Source organism: Podarcis muralis, chromosome 10 (assembly GCF_964188315.1).
Source record: "Podarcis muralis chromosome 10, rPodMur119.hap1.1, whole genome shotgun sequence".
Lineage (NCBI taxonomy): Eukaryota > Metazoa > Chordata > Lepidosauria > Squamata > Lacertidae > Podarcis > Podarcis muralis.
In genome coordinates this window covers 24,981,964-24,997,516 of record NC_135664.1, presented here as the reverse complement: position 1 = coordinate 24,997,516, position 15,553 = coordinate 24,981,964, and the positions used below count along the sequence as shown (strand labels likewise).

General features: G+C 44.1%; 1 long non-coding RNA gene across 1 annotated transcript; it reads right to left on the bottom strand.

The window, feature by feature from the left end:
• Positions 1-4,975: 4,975 nt before the first annotated feature.
• LOC114605915 (uncharacterized) lies at positions 4,976-8,801 on the bottom strand. The gene is made up of 3 exons (XR_003708697.2): positions 8,450-8,801; positions 6,313-6,468; positions 4,976-6,057 (listed from the first exon to the last, which is right to left on the bottom strand). It is a non-coding gene; the product is annotated as an uncharacterized LOC114605915 (long non-coding RNA).
• Between the last annotated feature and the right edge of the window lie 6,752 nt (positions 8,802-15,553).

The window sequence follows — 15,553 nt, the reverse complement described above, 5'->3', positions numbered from 1 at the left end:
CCCTTTCAATCACTCTCTGATGGTTCTTTCTACCCAGAGGCTGTGATTACTGCGTAATGAACATAGCTTAACTTGCTTTGCTTTAATATTTTGTAAGTATTTAAATGACCCCAGTGCAGGTGGGCAGCAAGGGATTAGCCGTGGTTAGCTTGGAAATGTACACAGAGTTCTATTACGACACTGGTGGCTTTTTAGGAACTCAGATCTTATTGTCTAGCAAATCACTTTGTATATCTTTTAATGACATGGGAGGATTTGTCATGCATGGTGCCACTGCACAAAAACGACATTATCTGCTTCGTTGGGGTGCTGCTCCTCTTGCATGCGAGACAGCATCTTTCATTCTCTCTTGTATTCAGCCATTAAATCCAAATGCCCCTCAAATTTGGCTGTCTGCTGGCCTGCTCTTACTAGAAGCTAACCCTCCCTGTTATACAACCCCTGAGCCAAGGAGATAAGCGCATGCCAGAGTGGTGCATGCTCTAGTTATCTCCCGCTTGGACTACTGCAATGCGCTCTACGTGGGGCTACCTTTGAAGGTGACCCGGAAACTACAACTAATCCAGAATGCAGCAGATAGACAGGTGATTGGGAGCAGCCGCCAAGGCCATATAACACCAGTCCTGAAAGACCCGCACTGGCTCCCAGTACATTTCCAAGCACAATTCAATGTGTTGGTGCTGACCTTTAAAGCCCTAAATGGCCTTGGCCCTGTATACCTGAAGGAGCATCTCCACCCCCATCGTTCAGCCCGGACACAGGTCCAGCTCCAAGGGCCTTCTGGAGGTTACCTCACTGTGAGAAATGAAGCTACAGCGAACCAGACAGAGGGCCTTCTTGGTAGTGGCGCCTGCCCTGTGGAATGCCCTCCCATCAGATGTCAAGGAAATAAACAACTATCTGACTTTTAGAAGACATCTGAAGGCAACCCCGTATTGGGAAAATTTTAATGTCTAATGTTTTACAATTTTTTATGTGCTGTAAGCTGCCCAGAGTGGCTGGGGAAACCCACCCAGATGGGCGGGTTATAAATAATAAAATTGTTGTTGTTGTTGTTGTTAACTATACAACCTTTAGAAGACATCTGAAGGCAGCCCTATGTAGGAGAGTTTTAAAAATGTTTAATGTTTTATTATGTTCTTATATATGTTGGAAGCCTCCCAGAGTGTCTGCGGCAACCTAGTCAAATGGGTGGGGAATCATCAACATCATCATCATCATCATCAGAGAAATGTTAGAGGGTATGGCTTAGGGAGTGCAGCAGGCAGCAGTTGGGTGCTGGAGGAGAGGAGTTGGTGGGTGATGAAGAGGGAAGGGAAGGGAAAGGATGTGTATGGCTGGTGGTCTTTTGAGAAAAAAGTTATGCATAGATGTATCAGTTGTGCTGAACTGCTGAACTCCTTCAGCTCTTTAGAATTTCAGAACTTCAAAGACTTCAGGAGCATCTTCCTTCTAAGAAATCAAGGCAAGCAATGTGGCACAGATACAGAGAGGGAGGACCCCTGGGAAAACATGCACTCGAAGAGTCTCTCTTTCCCTTCAAAAAATGGGTCACCGATTCCCTTGATGTATGTTGACATGATGCAAAATAAATGCAGCTAACCATAATAAAAACGCCGTATCAGCAAGTCTGCCTGATTTTCAGGAAGTGGAAACAAAAGCCTAACTTTTACATTCATAATTTAATGCGGCATCTTCATAAAGGTACCCCTGCCCGTACGGGCCAGTCTTGACAGACTCTAGGGTTGTGCGCCCATCTCACTCAAGAGGCCGGGGGCCAGCGCTGTCCGCAGACACTTCCGGGTCACGTGGCCAGCGTGACATCGCTGCTCTGGCGAGCCAGAGCCGCACACGGAAACGCCGTTTACCTTCCCGCTAGTAAGCGGTCCCTATTTATCTACTTGCACCCGGAGGTGCTTTCGAACTGCTAGGTTGGCAGGCGCTGGGACCGAGCAGCAGGAGCGCACCCCGCCGCGGGGATTCGAACCGCTGACCTTTCGATCGGCAAGCCCTAGGTGCTGAGGCTTTTACCCACAGCGCCACCTGCGTCCCGGCATCTTCATATTCCACCACTAAAAGCATGCAGCACCCCAGACACAAACCCCCTGCACCTGTAAATCGATATGAATGGCCATTTTCAGAATTCCAACCCCCCAAAGCCCTTTCTCAGTTGCTATTTAAATGCAACACTGCATACATTTACAGCGCAGACCTATGTATGTCTAGTCAGAAGACAATCAGTCCCCTTGAGTTCAATGAGATTTACTTCTGGTAAATATGCTTAGGGTTGTGCTGCTAAGTTCCCTAAGTTGTCGCAAATACTTTGTTAAGACCAATGAAAAGGATGAATAGCATTCCTGGTATAAATGTTGTTGTGTCCGACTCTTCGTGACCCCATGGACCAGAGCACGCCAGGCACTCCTGTCTTCCACTGCCTCCCGCAGTTTGGTCAAACTCATGCTGGTAGCTTCAAGAACACTATCCAACCATCTCGTCCTCTGTCGCCCCCTTCTCCTTGTGCCCTCCATCTTTCCCAACATCAGTGTCTTCTCCAGGGAGTCTTCTCTTCTCATGAGGTGGCCAAAGTATTGGAGCCTCAGCTTCAGGACCTGTCCTTCTAGTGAGCACTCAGGGCTGATTTCCTTAAGAATGGAGAGGTTTGATCTTCTTGCAGTCCATGGGACTCTCAAGACCAAAATTCAAAACCTGGCATAAATAGCCTGGCATAAATAGAAGCTAGATAACTTGGGTATCTGACAAAATTTCTTTCCAGGCACCCAAGTCATAGAACCATAGAATTGTAGAGTTGGAAAGGACCCTGAGGATTTTCTAGTCTAGTCCAACCCCCTGCAATGCAGGAATATGAAGTTGCCCCATGCAGGGATTGAACCTGCAACCTTGGTGTTATCAGCACCACGCTCTAGCCAACTGAGCTATCCATTGTTCATCGGTGTGGTGTAGTGATTAGAGTCTTGAACTAGTAGCTGGAAGCCAATGTTCAAATCCCCACTCAGTCATGAAGCTCACTGGGTGATGTTGGGCCAGTCACAACCTCACAGCCAAACATACCTTACAGGGTTGTGAGGACAACATGGGAAACAGGAAAACCATCTATGCCACCTCTCCTTGAAGGAAAGCTAAGATACACATGTGTTGCTGTTGATGGTGATGATGAAGATAATGCTGGGATATAGATCTGTTGGGTGATTATGCTTTCTATAGTTAGCTGAGAGTGGCTTCTTGGTGGTGCTCGATTATTGCAGCAACTCAAATAGAATTGAGTTCAATGGGACTTACTGCCAGGTAAGTGGGTATAGGATCGCAGCCACTAACCTGGGGGAAAGTGCCATTGGACTCAGCAGATCTTACTCCTGAGTAGGCAATACCGTATAGAAAGACAGAGTGAATGCGGCAATTCTGAGCAGTGCAGGCATGCAAAAAGGTACTTGTTCCATCAGTCTAGCAAACTCCATTTGGCAAAAGGGGGGGAAATCTCCCTTAACTAGTCTTTGGCAACAAGGTAGGAATAGCGAGGGACATGTATATAGCAAAATTGTCTTTGTCAAAAGCATTAACTACCACAAAGTTTTCAGAACTGAGTGTTATGGGTCCTACCAGTAGGTGGAGTGAGGTGCCCTTCTCAGCCAGCAGGTTTTGGGGGGCAGCAACAAGACGATGGAGGACTGAGCTGTGTTGACCATTCTGCCTACACTAGAGATGTGAAGGTCCATGGGGAAATAAGAAAAAAAATGTGGGGGGGTGGATTTCCACTTTTTCCTAAGTTTCTTTTCCCCAGGTTGTTTGTTTGTTTGTTTTTGGAAACGAATAATAAAAAATTAGGAAAAACTCCCCCAATTTTTCTGGGTTTTTTGGGGGGGGGGCGTGGAGCTTCACATCTCTAGCCTCCACAGGATCTTGTAAGGCGGGTAGCCTTCAGGCTTGTTGAATCTACTTTGAGCTCTGGGTAGGGACTATGCTCTTGCAGTTTACAGAGGAGTGGGGTATATTTTATCAGATGTGCGTCTGATTTCCAAATGAGCACAGAAACAAAAACTACAGGAACACCATCACCTCTGCTTTTATGAGCTGTAATGGCTTTGAAGTCGCTGGCTAAGCATAATATTTGATGGTTTTAATGCTTTACAATGAATTTGGAGAATCAACTGGGAAGACCACTAGCCCAGCTTCTTTGTCATATAAATTAGCTCCAGTAAATAGCTGCAGTTACATTTGATTTAGCCCTTCTCAGTGGGAAGAGGGTGCATGCATTTAAAAGGTAATGGAATGCTCAACTCTAGACATCAACCTGGTGAAATCTAGAGCCAACAGTGCAGAAATTCAGCATCTTACTTTGTTGCATTGCTTCTTAAAATATAAATTGGTTTGGTTGTTTTGCTTTGACTCGAACATCTTTAGAAATGCTTCCATACCACAGAAAAAATATTGCAGCACATATTTTAAGGGCATGAAGAAGTGCATTTCTGCCAGTAGATGGCAAGAAATATACACATCACATATAGCAGCATTTCAGATTCTCAACTGAAACATTCAGGGCATCGTCACATGGCAGATAAAATCCATATTTCAATCCATCTAATAAATCAAAAGATCCACACTCATTCCTTGCAGTGAGACATTAATTCTTGAAATCGTAAACATACGTAACAGAATTCAGTTACAGATACAAATTAAATGATTTCTAGTACAAAGTCAGACAATCGCAGTAAATGATTAAATGATCTTAGAAGAGTCATTTCCAGTTTTGTACGGGCCAGCATAGCCCCTTCCTTCCCAGATGATGGCACCGAACATGGGTTCAGGGTGGGCATATCCGTTTGGCAATCTTTTAGAATGCAGTAAAAATCGAGAGAACTGTAAAAATGAAAAAAACCACCTTCTCACCCCCCGCCCCCCAAATCAGGCAGCGCTGGGCCTGCAGGGCACTTGAGGCATCACATCCCCCGAGTGCCCACCAGCTGGGGAGGCGCCTGGGATGGATGCGGCAGCTCGGGCGCCCTGCAGGCCCAGAGCTGCCTGGGGCAATCCATCCCTCCCACACCCCTCTAGCTACGCCACTGAGTGGTACCCCATAACCAAGGGGGCACTGCCTCCTCCAGTTCCCAAGGTATCTCTGGGTGCTTCTACTTTACCTCTAGCAAGTTTTACTTGGGTTTAGATGGCTTTCACTCAAGGTAGAAAGCATGGCTCCTATGTCTAGTCAGCAATTGTACTAGTATCAATCCATGTGTATTTTGCCCATGAGGTCAGTGGCAGAGAGAGTTAAGACAGGAAACAGGAGTTCTGAGTGGATGGGATTCTTATTTAGTTGTCAGTATTCTCCTGTTTCGCTGCCAGAAGGTTTTGGAGGTGGGGGGAAGGTGGTGAGCGGGCACAAATTCACCTTGGTCAATGGAGGGAATCCCCTGACTTGGTGTTTCATATTTTCCAGAGGCTTCGTATGTATTTAATCCCCTGATGGGCTAGGGTTGGATGGGATGGGGCTGGAGGTGTTACTTCAGAGGGCTGGGTGTCTGGCAATATGGAGGGTTGGGGGTGGGCAAGGGTGGCAGGTCAGGTAGGGTGGGACCCCTGCCAGCAATGCTGGGCAGGGGTCTCCAGTGGGTAGGGAGGGAAAGGTGATAAATGGTTGCCCACCTATGTGGATGCAAGCCAAATGGTCCTGCTGACGGCTTGGGGTAATCCACATGGGTGGGAAAGGAAAGGGGTGCCAGCCTCCACCCAAATCGGGCTGATGGCTTCGGCCGGGAGGAGGGCTAGGGAGGGGGCACCAGCCGAAAGAAGCTTTCAGTGTGTTTTTTAGGCCTTTCCTCAAGGGTTATTTTGCTCCCTCGGGTGCCCCCTTTCTCCACCTTTTGGGCTTCATTTTTGGCCTTGTATTATTTTCTCTTTGGCAGATTCTTTTTTGGGGGCTAGGTATGCCTATCCCTTTTATGGCCAAGTCTCCCCTATCTTCCTTCCCACAGGCAGGCTGGCTTTTTCTGAAACCCTCAGGGATAGGTTCCAGGGTCCTCCTCCATCTCACGCGTTCACCCAAGTCTGGAAGAAAAGAAATGGAGGTACAATCGTTATTTTAAATGCAACTGGTTTGTCCATAATGAAGAGTCTTAATTTATTCCAATGTATTATATCCCTATTTAGAGCTTTCCAAACCACACTATAATTAAACTGATACAACTTGTTCAAATTTTGGGTAATTTGTATCCCCAGATATCTAAAACTTTTCCTGGCTATTGGAATCTTCAACATTGCTATAAAAGTCTGTTGGATAGGTTGGTGTATGAAAAACATTACCTCTGCTTTCTTAAAAGTAACTTGCAATCCTGAGACCCTGGAGAACTGTTCCAATTCTGTACACAGTATTTTGCCTGCTGTGATAGTCAGAGGTGCATAAATGTCTATTCTCTGCAAAGAGGCCTGCATCTTGTTCATTTCTGTTTGCAACCACTCCTGTATGAGAGAGAACATTGATTAGTTTGCTTTTTAATGGTTCTAGAATTAATACAACTACCAGGGCTGACAGAGAGCATTCTTCCTTTGAAACTAAAAGGCCCCAACCTTTCCACATAAGGGAGTTACTCCAACCCCTTGATAATTTAGGTTTTACTTTTTTCCACCTTTTCCAGGTTTCAAAGACCTGTTTTGAGGTAGAGAGGCCAGGACTGGATGGGTCCAAGCCCAGGAGGCTGCACCTGGACTAGCTGGAGGTGAGGTGGTCTATATAATTGATTCATAGGTGTGGCCATTGCAAAGTCCCTGTGCAGTGGCAAGGAGAGATGTCTTTTCCCCAGCTCCTGTTGCTGGAGGTTCTAAACGACTGGATCTTTGAAAAGGGTTGTGGAAGATCCTAATGGTTGGCCTTCTTTTGCTGCCTTGACGTCTTCCTGTTACAGTGGTACCTCAGGTTACATATGCTTCAGGTTACATACGCTTCAGGTTACAGACTCCACTAACCCAGAAATAGTGCTTCAGGTTAAGAACTTTGCTTCAGGATGAGAACAGAAAGCGTGCTCTAGTGGCACGGCAGCAGCAGGAGGCCCCATTAGCTAAAGTGGTGCTTCAGGTTAAGAACAGTTTCAGGTTAAGAACGGACCTCCGGAACGAATTAAGTACTTAACCCGAGGTACCACTGTATTCTGTTACGCCCTGATAGCCAGTTGCTTATGATCCCATTGAGAAATAATCTTTCTCCCATCTTCTCCCTCTCTCTTCCGCGGATGAATCGCCCTGCCCTGCTGCTGTTGCCATAACAGATTCTGTCTTTCAAGATGCTCTGTTATTCCCCTTCTTTTCAGGGAAAACATGAGGGTGATACCCCCAAGGGGCCCTCAAATGCACCCTGCTCCATAGTCAGCATCCATAGCGGGAGCCCCTGGAGCTGGGGTCATGTGAACCCGTTTCCTGCTGTCACCACAGTGACCTCCAAGATTCTAACTGTCCAGAGAATGTTATGATGCAGTGATGGGCAGTTGGCCTTAACTGAAGATGCCAGGATAGAAAAGACGTCCATTAGGAGAAGAGTAACTGAGGTTATGACAAGTTTGAGTCACAACAAGCCCTACGATACACTCCTCCCTTGGTTGATACCCCCCAAATTTGACTAGGTTAATCTGGATACCTAGTGAAGTCACAGGCACCGGCTAAATCCTACACCTGTTATGCTTACCTGTTTCTATAATTCAGTGAGATAGGGGTTACAACAGAAACAAAGACCATCATTCATCTAAAGAACAATTCCTATTTTAGGCTCTCACATGAGAACAGAATCTAACTCAGGCTTCCTCAACCTCGGCCCTCCAGATGTTTTGAGGCTACAATTCCCATAATCCATGACCACTGGTCCTGCTAGCTAGGGATCATGGGAGTTGTAGGCCAAAAACATCAGGAGGGCCGAGGATGAGGAAGCCTGATCTAACCAAAGTGCTTTTGGTTCTGGATCAATATGGATCATTCATGGATATTTACTTATTTATCTACTGCTTTTCCTCCCAAACTGATGTTTTGTGTTGTTGCTGCCTGGAAACTCTTGGTTTGTAAGCTGCTTTGGACAAGTGCAATGTAGATTGACAGTAGTACCGAAAATAAATATGTGATTTTGAAGGAGCCTCAGACTTTATTGGCATATCTAGTGAAAGATATATTCAAGACTAAGTCCCATTGAAGGCCATTGAATGGGCCTTAGTCATGTCTTATCTAAACCCCATGCGGGGTACTGGGACCTTGACTAACTGGGGTAGCTTTTTAAGGACTTCTCCCTTTCTCCCTTTTCTTTTGCTGTCTATCATAGCATCCACTTGTATGTATGTTACCATCTCTAATGATTTAATCCATTCCCCAGCTATAAACCCTTACCTTCTCAGCTGGCTTCCATGTCTGCTTCATGGGACAATGAAGCAGAACATGTGAACATCACGATGGCAGAATTTCCTACCTGCCATGTTGATAGGAATGCTGAAGTAACACAAACAGGGTAAGCTGAGAGCACTCCTCACACTGCTTACTGATCAAGCGTCCGGTAAGAAGTGGGCAACGGAATAGCGATGATGCAAAGTTGTTTCTTGCTGTTTCTACGGTAACCCTGCAGAATGTGAGGAAGGGGCTAGGAGAATATTAGAATCAGAATCAGATGATGTCAACATGAAAGGTGGAAAAGCAGTCCAGGAGTGAGAAAAGGGTGATCAGTTCACCCTTCCTGGTTGAGCACTGATCTTCACAGGCTCCCTACACATTTTTAAACATAGTCACCTGAATTTTCCTTTGGGTTTGTTTGAATGTAAGACCAATGTATTATTATTATTTCATTATTAAGTAGCCTAACCCCTTCAGATCCAAGGCTCTCGATTGTGGATGAGTATGCAGATAACCCACTTGCTACCTTCCATAGAGACGGTGTTGGAGAAAGAGAATTGCAGTCTGGAGATGGTCAGCTGAGAGGAAGTTGTAGGAAGTAGTCAAACCATATGGTTGCTGCCTTTGTAACCTATCCCAACAAAAAGATAGAGAAAGGAGGCATTCGAGCACCGCCATAGCTGGGTGATCTTGCACCCCTGGCAGAACTGTCCAGATTGCGCCCCCTAGCCACAGACAAATTAGCTCTTCTTTCTGCCTCTTTTCCAACCCCCCCCCCCCATTCATTTCTTATGAGGCAATAATCAATATTTTTAATTATAGACATATTTATGGGCAATTTTAAAGCCAATTTTGTGGGGGGGAACTGCCTGCACCCCCAGCGGGGGCCTCCCTTGCCACCCCCTAGCTACGGCCCTGTGTTCCTGTAAAAACTAAAGTACTCTACTTGCTGAGGGTACACACCATCAGCTACATTTCAATATGAACTTAGTGAGGGGCCTAGTGACAATCACCCAGCTGTGAGGCCCTTTCCACCTGGCCTAGGGGGCGAGGCCCACACTCACCAGCCCTACTGAAGAGGCTTCTCATGAGGCCGGAGGAACATCGCCCAGCTGTGGGGCATGAAGGCCGCTCCCTACAAGGCCCTTTCCACCTGGCCTAGGGGGCGGGGCCCACACTCACCAGCCCTACTATGATATGTAAGTATTGTGTAGTTGACCTTCGCAATGTTTTATTTTGAAATCTTTAAGATAATATTTTAGTTTTCTGTTGTGTTGCTTTGACTGTATGCTCTATATTTGACTTTCTTCAGATTGTTTTATTTATGTTTTATTGGTTTAATATGCTGTAAAGATTTTTCTTAAAAATATAAAACAGTATAGATATTAATAAATAAATAATATCTGGTTTCAGGATATTGTTTAAAGGATGGCACAGGTTGCCACTACCTTGCCAAAACTAAACAGGTCTGGGTCTAGTTAAAGCACTGATGGGTGCAGGAACCACAAGTACGTTATCTTGGCTTCCATGAGGGGGGAAATTGGGATAGAAATGTAAGAAAATGAATAAATAATAATAAAATGTGTGTGTGTGTTTGTTTTCTATTTCCATGCAACAAATGGCACCACATGCAGTAGCGGATTCTCAATTTAACTGCATTTTGAAGTTACATTTAAGAAGTTGGCTTGGCTGTTCCCCAGTTTTACCTGAATTTATTTACTAACAGAGAAGTGGTAGCATGACCCAAAGACGTTATCGCTGGTAAGAGTGGAAATTGCCCTCCACATTAATGTTGAAGGGAATAGCGCTTCATACAGCAGTTGAACTCATTATCAAATGCTTAAAGATTTTCAGGAACTAACTCATGAACTGAAAAACCTCCTAACCAGGGGATGAGAACCCAGGAAGCTCCAGAGGGTTTAGGCAGAATCAGAGGCGCTGCCTTGGGCTGAAGATTTGTGGGACTCAGTGGTACAGCATGTGTGTGACATCATGCATGGAGAAGTGTGGGTTGGGTCCTTCAAAAAGGCCACCACAACCTGCTCTCTGCGTACAGGTTCAAGCTGATTGATGCTATTTTAGAATCGCCATCTCATCAGCTCTACTGAAAGATCAGCTGCCTTTGGCTTTCACCAGGCTACCAGACGGCATCAGAGGGAACAATAATAGGAAGCAGATCCCACTCCCAACAGTTTTTGTTTGTTTGGTTAGTCGGTTCAGTTTGTAAACTTCTCCAGAAGACTTTTTTGGCTGAGGAACAGGATTAAAATGCTTTAAATAAATATCTGCCTCACTGTTTTGGAATGCTGATTGCAGAGCTAACAACTTCCAGAATGCAATGCTGCTCAGTGTGCGAGCCTCTATTAGAGTTCGGCAGAAATTGCTAATTGCCTGCTGTAACTCAGGGTGATTCACTGTGCTCATGCTGCTCAGTCAATTGTGCCTTCACCTGCATACAAAAGCTATTAGAAATATATGTGTATGCAGCAATCTAAATGACTTAGACTAAGGAAGTGCCCTCTGTCTTTAAAAGGAAGGTGTCTATTCCCACATACTGAATATCCTTAATGATGTACTGTGATCAAGTCTCCAATTTATAAGGAAAAATCTAGTGTTCAAAAACCTACTTGTCTGAAAATTTACATTGAATCCCCTGAGTTCAACGGGGCTTCATATTTTTATTTTTATGCAATTTATGTACTACTTGATTGTTCAAAAAACAAGTAAGGATACATAAGAATGCAAATCCTTAGGTTCTGTTCAGAAGTTATGTTTCTTTATGTAGCTGTCTGTACACATATATGAATGCTAGACTATGCCAAGGCACAAATAACACTATCATTGTGGATCTGGCTATATGTACTGTAGGGCCCACTTTACACCTATATTAAAGGCTTTTTGGCACCTGGTAAATACGTTTTCATTTTCCCAAGCCTTTTAATTCATGTTGTACCTTTTAATTGTATCACTACTGATATATATATATTTAAATCATATTTGGTGTTGTTTTAATGCTGTGTTGCATCTTGCATTTTTATTGCATTTTTAAAACTTTGTTTTTATTTTGCAAGTTCCCTAGGTAACCTTTTGTCATAGGATATCCTATAAATAACATGCGTATTTATAACAGTTTACAATCCTTGTCTCTTAATATGCACACAGCCAAACATCAAAAAGCCAGTTTTCCAGGTGACCAACGAAAAGAGCTTTGGAATTTGATCTTTACCATAGCTCTGGAGTAGAATGCTGCTGCCAGAAAGTATATTACATAGATTAGTAGAACTACACCTTGCCTAGAGAACCCCTTTCCTGTCCGACTTCCTGCCATTGCTATAATTAAAGCTCTGAGTCAGTCCCTACTAGTCACTACAATGGTATTCTAATGTCACACCCTAAAAAACCTAGAGCAAGAGAAAGCTCTGGTGCTGTGTAATAAAGCACTGCACAAACACACACCCATGGATTTTCTGTGCTGTGCAGTTTTCTGTCTCATCCCACGCCAATATAGTTCATTGTCTTCACTCATCCCAGCCATTGTCCCTGGTTTGACTGAACAAATTCCATTCTTCTAGTTATTTTAACTTTAAAAAGGTAGAAGTAGCAGGTGTTCTTCCATGCAATTGGTTTTTTTTAATTCTTTTTTTTAATACCTTCACATTTCGTGCAGCTGTGAAAATCTGAACTGAAAGGGCAACGTGAAGCAGAAACCACAGCAAGGCATCATCTGAGACATCCCAGCTGTTGCTTCAGAGAAAGCTAGTTGGTTTTGGTCACTGTATGCAATCCAAACCGAGGAGCAGAAGGCAAATACTTGTGGCCTCAGCACTGAACAAAACAGAAGCAAATTCAATTACAATTCAGACTAGCCCTGAATCTGTATGTTTTCTAAAAGGTTAGCTCCAATACCATAGGCCTGAGAAGACATATATATTAAGCTGATGCCTAAAGTAAATAATGTAAGGACAATGTCCTGGTTCCCAGCTGCCATAGAACAGAGACGATGTGAAATTCCTTCCAAAGGTTTCAATATTTAGTATACTGCCATACATATGCAGATTAAGGTAATGCGGTTCAGCAAGGGGCTGAACTGTACCTTGGTTATAGACAGGACATCCATATATGCTGAAATATTAATATCAAACAAGAAAACTGTTCTGTCTCCATCTGAAAGCCAAGCTCCCGTTTACAATTTTGATAGACAATTTCCCCGGGAAACATGGATTTCAACAGGATGTTGGTTTTTGGAACTGAATATCCGTAGTATCCAGATTTCATAGGTGGTTGTCATAGTTTGGATCAAGCTCAGATCAATAATTATATAGGAGAAAACCTAATGTAAGGAATGTTCAGAGTTGACTTCGAAGGGAGTGACACACAAAGAGAGTTTGTACATGTAATTGTTTCTAAGCTCTTGTCATCATGTTGTGAAATGTATGACCTAAGTAATTATACACAATAGATTAGTCATAATGATCTCAGCTTCTTACCACGTGTATCTATTAATCAGCCTAAACCTATGTAACTAGAGAGATTGTTTATGACTTAGAAATAAGAAATATATTCTATTTTTAGCAGCTTCCATGGATACAACTGATACAAATGGAAAGTGAAAGCATGTGGCAAACCTGCTTTCTGCTGACCATCAGCTGAAGCCTTCAGTGCTATATAGTGTCTGGGCAAATGTGATGTAATATTATTTTATTTAGTACTTGACAATACATTCCATGCATTTTTACTCAGAACTAAGCCCCACTCTGTTCTATGGGATTTCTCCTATCCTATGTAATTGTGCATCAGATTCCACAATTTAAATTGCTTTAAAAGTTGTTAGAAACAAATGAATATATGCTGGCATACGCTTTTGTAAGCTACAGTCTACAAGAGCTACAAGGGACAGAAATAATAGACTTGGTTGATTTGTTTTCATTTAATATCAACCAGCCACAATGAAGGCAACCAGGCAGGGGGCAGGATTTGGTAGAGATAATAGTATTGTATGTGGTTTGGATAAATTGGACAGAAAATTCTCTCCCAGTCTCACAACACTAGAATTTGAGGTTCTTCAAAGGAATTGACTGAGTATTCAGAGGCAGGTTACCCTTAATACTAGTTGTCTGAGGGACAAGGAGGGAGGCTGTCCAGATTCCCAGATCTATGTAAAGGTAAAGGGACCCCTGACTGTTAGGTCCAGTTGCGAACGACTCTGGGGTTGCAGCGCTCATCTCACTTTACTGGCTGAGAGAGCTGGCGTACAGCTTCCGGGTCATGTGGCCAGCATGACTAAGCCGCTTCTGGAGAACCAGAGCAGCACACGGAAATGCCGTTTACCTTCCTGCCGCAGCAATACCTATTTATCTACTTGCACTTTGATGTGCTTTCAAACTGCTAGGTTGGTAGGAGCAGGGACCGAGCAACGGGAGCTCACCCCATCGCGGGGATTCGAACCGCTGACCTTCTGATCGGCAAGCCCCAGGCTCTGTGGTTTAGACCACAGCACCACCCGCATCCCCCAGATCTATGTAGGCTGGACTAAATAGACCCTTGCTCTGATTCAGCAGGACTCTTATGTACTTTGGTAGACAGGTGCCTACGAAAAGCTGTGCCATAATAAAATAATCTGTACTAAAAATGTCCCCTACTGTACTCTTCTTGTTGTAGGCATTTTCATTTAAATTTGCACTCCAATCTGGTAAACAGAAAAGAAAGTAAACTCTATTAAACTCAGTGGGATGTACTGTGCAATCGTAATGTCCACCATAAGTAATTCAGTGGGGTTTACTCCTAGGTAAGTGGGGATAGGATTACAGTTATTTCTGAATAAACATGTGTAGGGGTATCAATGTCCAAATCCTAATGATCAGAAAAATCAAATATATGTTTAAAGTATGTGTCGTCTGCAGACCCTCCAAGTGTCCCTCTTTTCCAGGGACAGTCCCGGATTTACAGAAGCTGTCCCAGTTTCTGATTTGATCCTGGAATGTCCCGTTCTTCCTTAGGACATCCTTATTTTCATGGGAGATAAATAATTATACAACCTTTAGAAGACATCTGAAGTAAGTAGTGTATAAGAAAGGTGGTATTTAAAAAAAGGTTTATTGTTTCATTATATTTTTATATGTGTTGGAAGCTGCCCATAGTGACTGTATTAGTATTAGTACTATTATTATTGAAGAAGATATCCTTATTTCAAATGGAGAAATGTTGGAGTGTATGTATGCTACTAACTATGTACTTACTACCAGTCTACTTAGGGTGTGATTTCTTCAAGTCTTATTTTTTTATTACAAATATTGTGTACATGTGTTTTAAATTCTGTTTTCCCTCTCTGATTATTTGCGGGGAGTTATTGGCTTGTTCTTGTTTTTATTTTGATTATGTATTTTGTGGTTTTATATTGTGATTTTATCCTGTGATCTGCGTGCATGGGGCAGTATATAAACTTAATAATAAAAGAATAAAAATAATAAATCACTGTCCCTATGTTAAAATACATTTAAAGTGCTATTTGGGCTTTCAAAGTTTCCAGGGCTAAGGAGGAGCTGATATCATTTCATGCATCCCGACCCTCCGCTCGAGGGCTGTGCAAGCGAATAACCTTCGCCTCAGTTTCTGTCTGGAACAGTGAACTACCAGGAGGTTATCTGAGGACAACGACGGAGGCAAGGCGGCCGACGTGAGACCGCCGTGTACCGCAATGGCCCCGGAAAGGGTACAGACTACAGTTCCCAGCATGCCACGGGGGCCTGGAACAATCCCTTATGTCTGGAAGGGGAAGAAATGAAGCGGCAGCTGCGAGAGGCACCGCCCTTGTAAACGACCGCGGAACTTCGAGAGAAAGGGACGCTTAGGGGCGGGAAACCACACGCCCAAGAGGTCAATGCGCGGCTACCCTCTTGTACGTCACGGAAACCTGCGGCTGCCATTGGTCGTTTCCAAGCCACGCCCCTGTTACGTCACTACATGCCTCCGCCTCCGCCGGGTTCCCTATAAAAGCCACGTCAGCGTCAGTCCCCCGCCTTTAGTTCCTTGGCGTCTGAGAGGAGAAACATGTATCGATTCCGTTCACGGGCATCCACGGGGATTTCTGCCGCTGCTACAGCTTTGCCTATCGCCTGCTTTCCTCAATCGCATCCGCTGCCTCGGTCCGGGAAGCCGGCCTCACAGAGACGTTTCTATAATAAAAAGC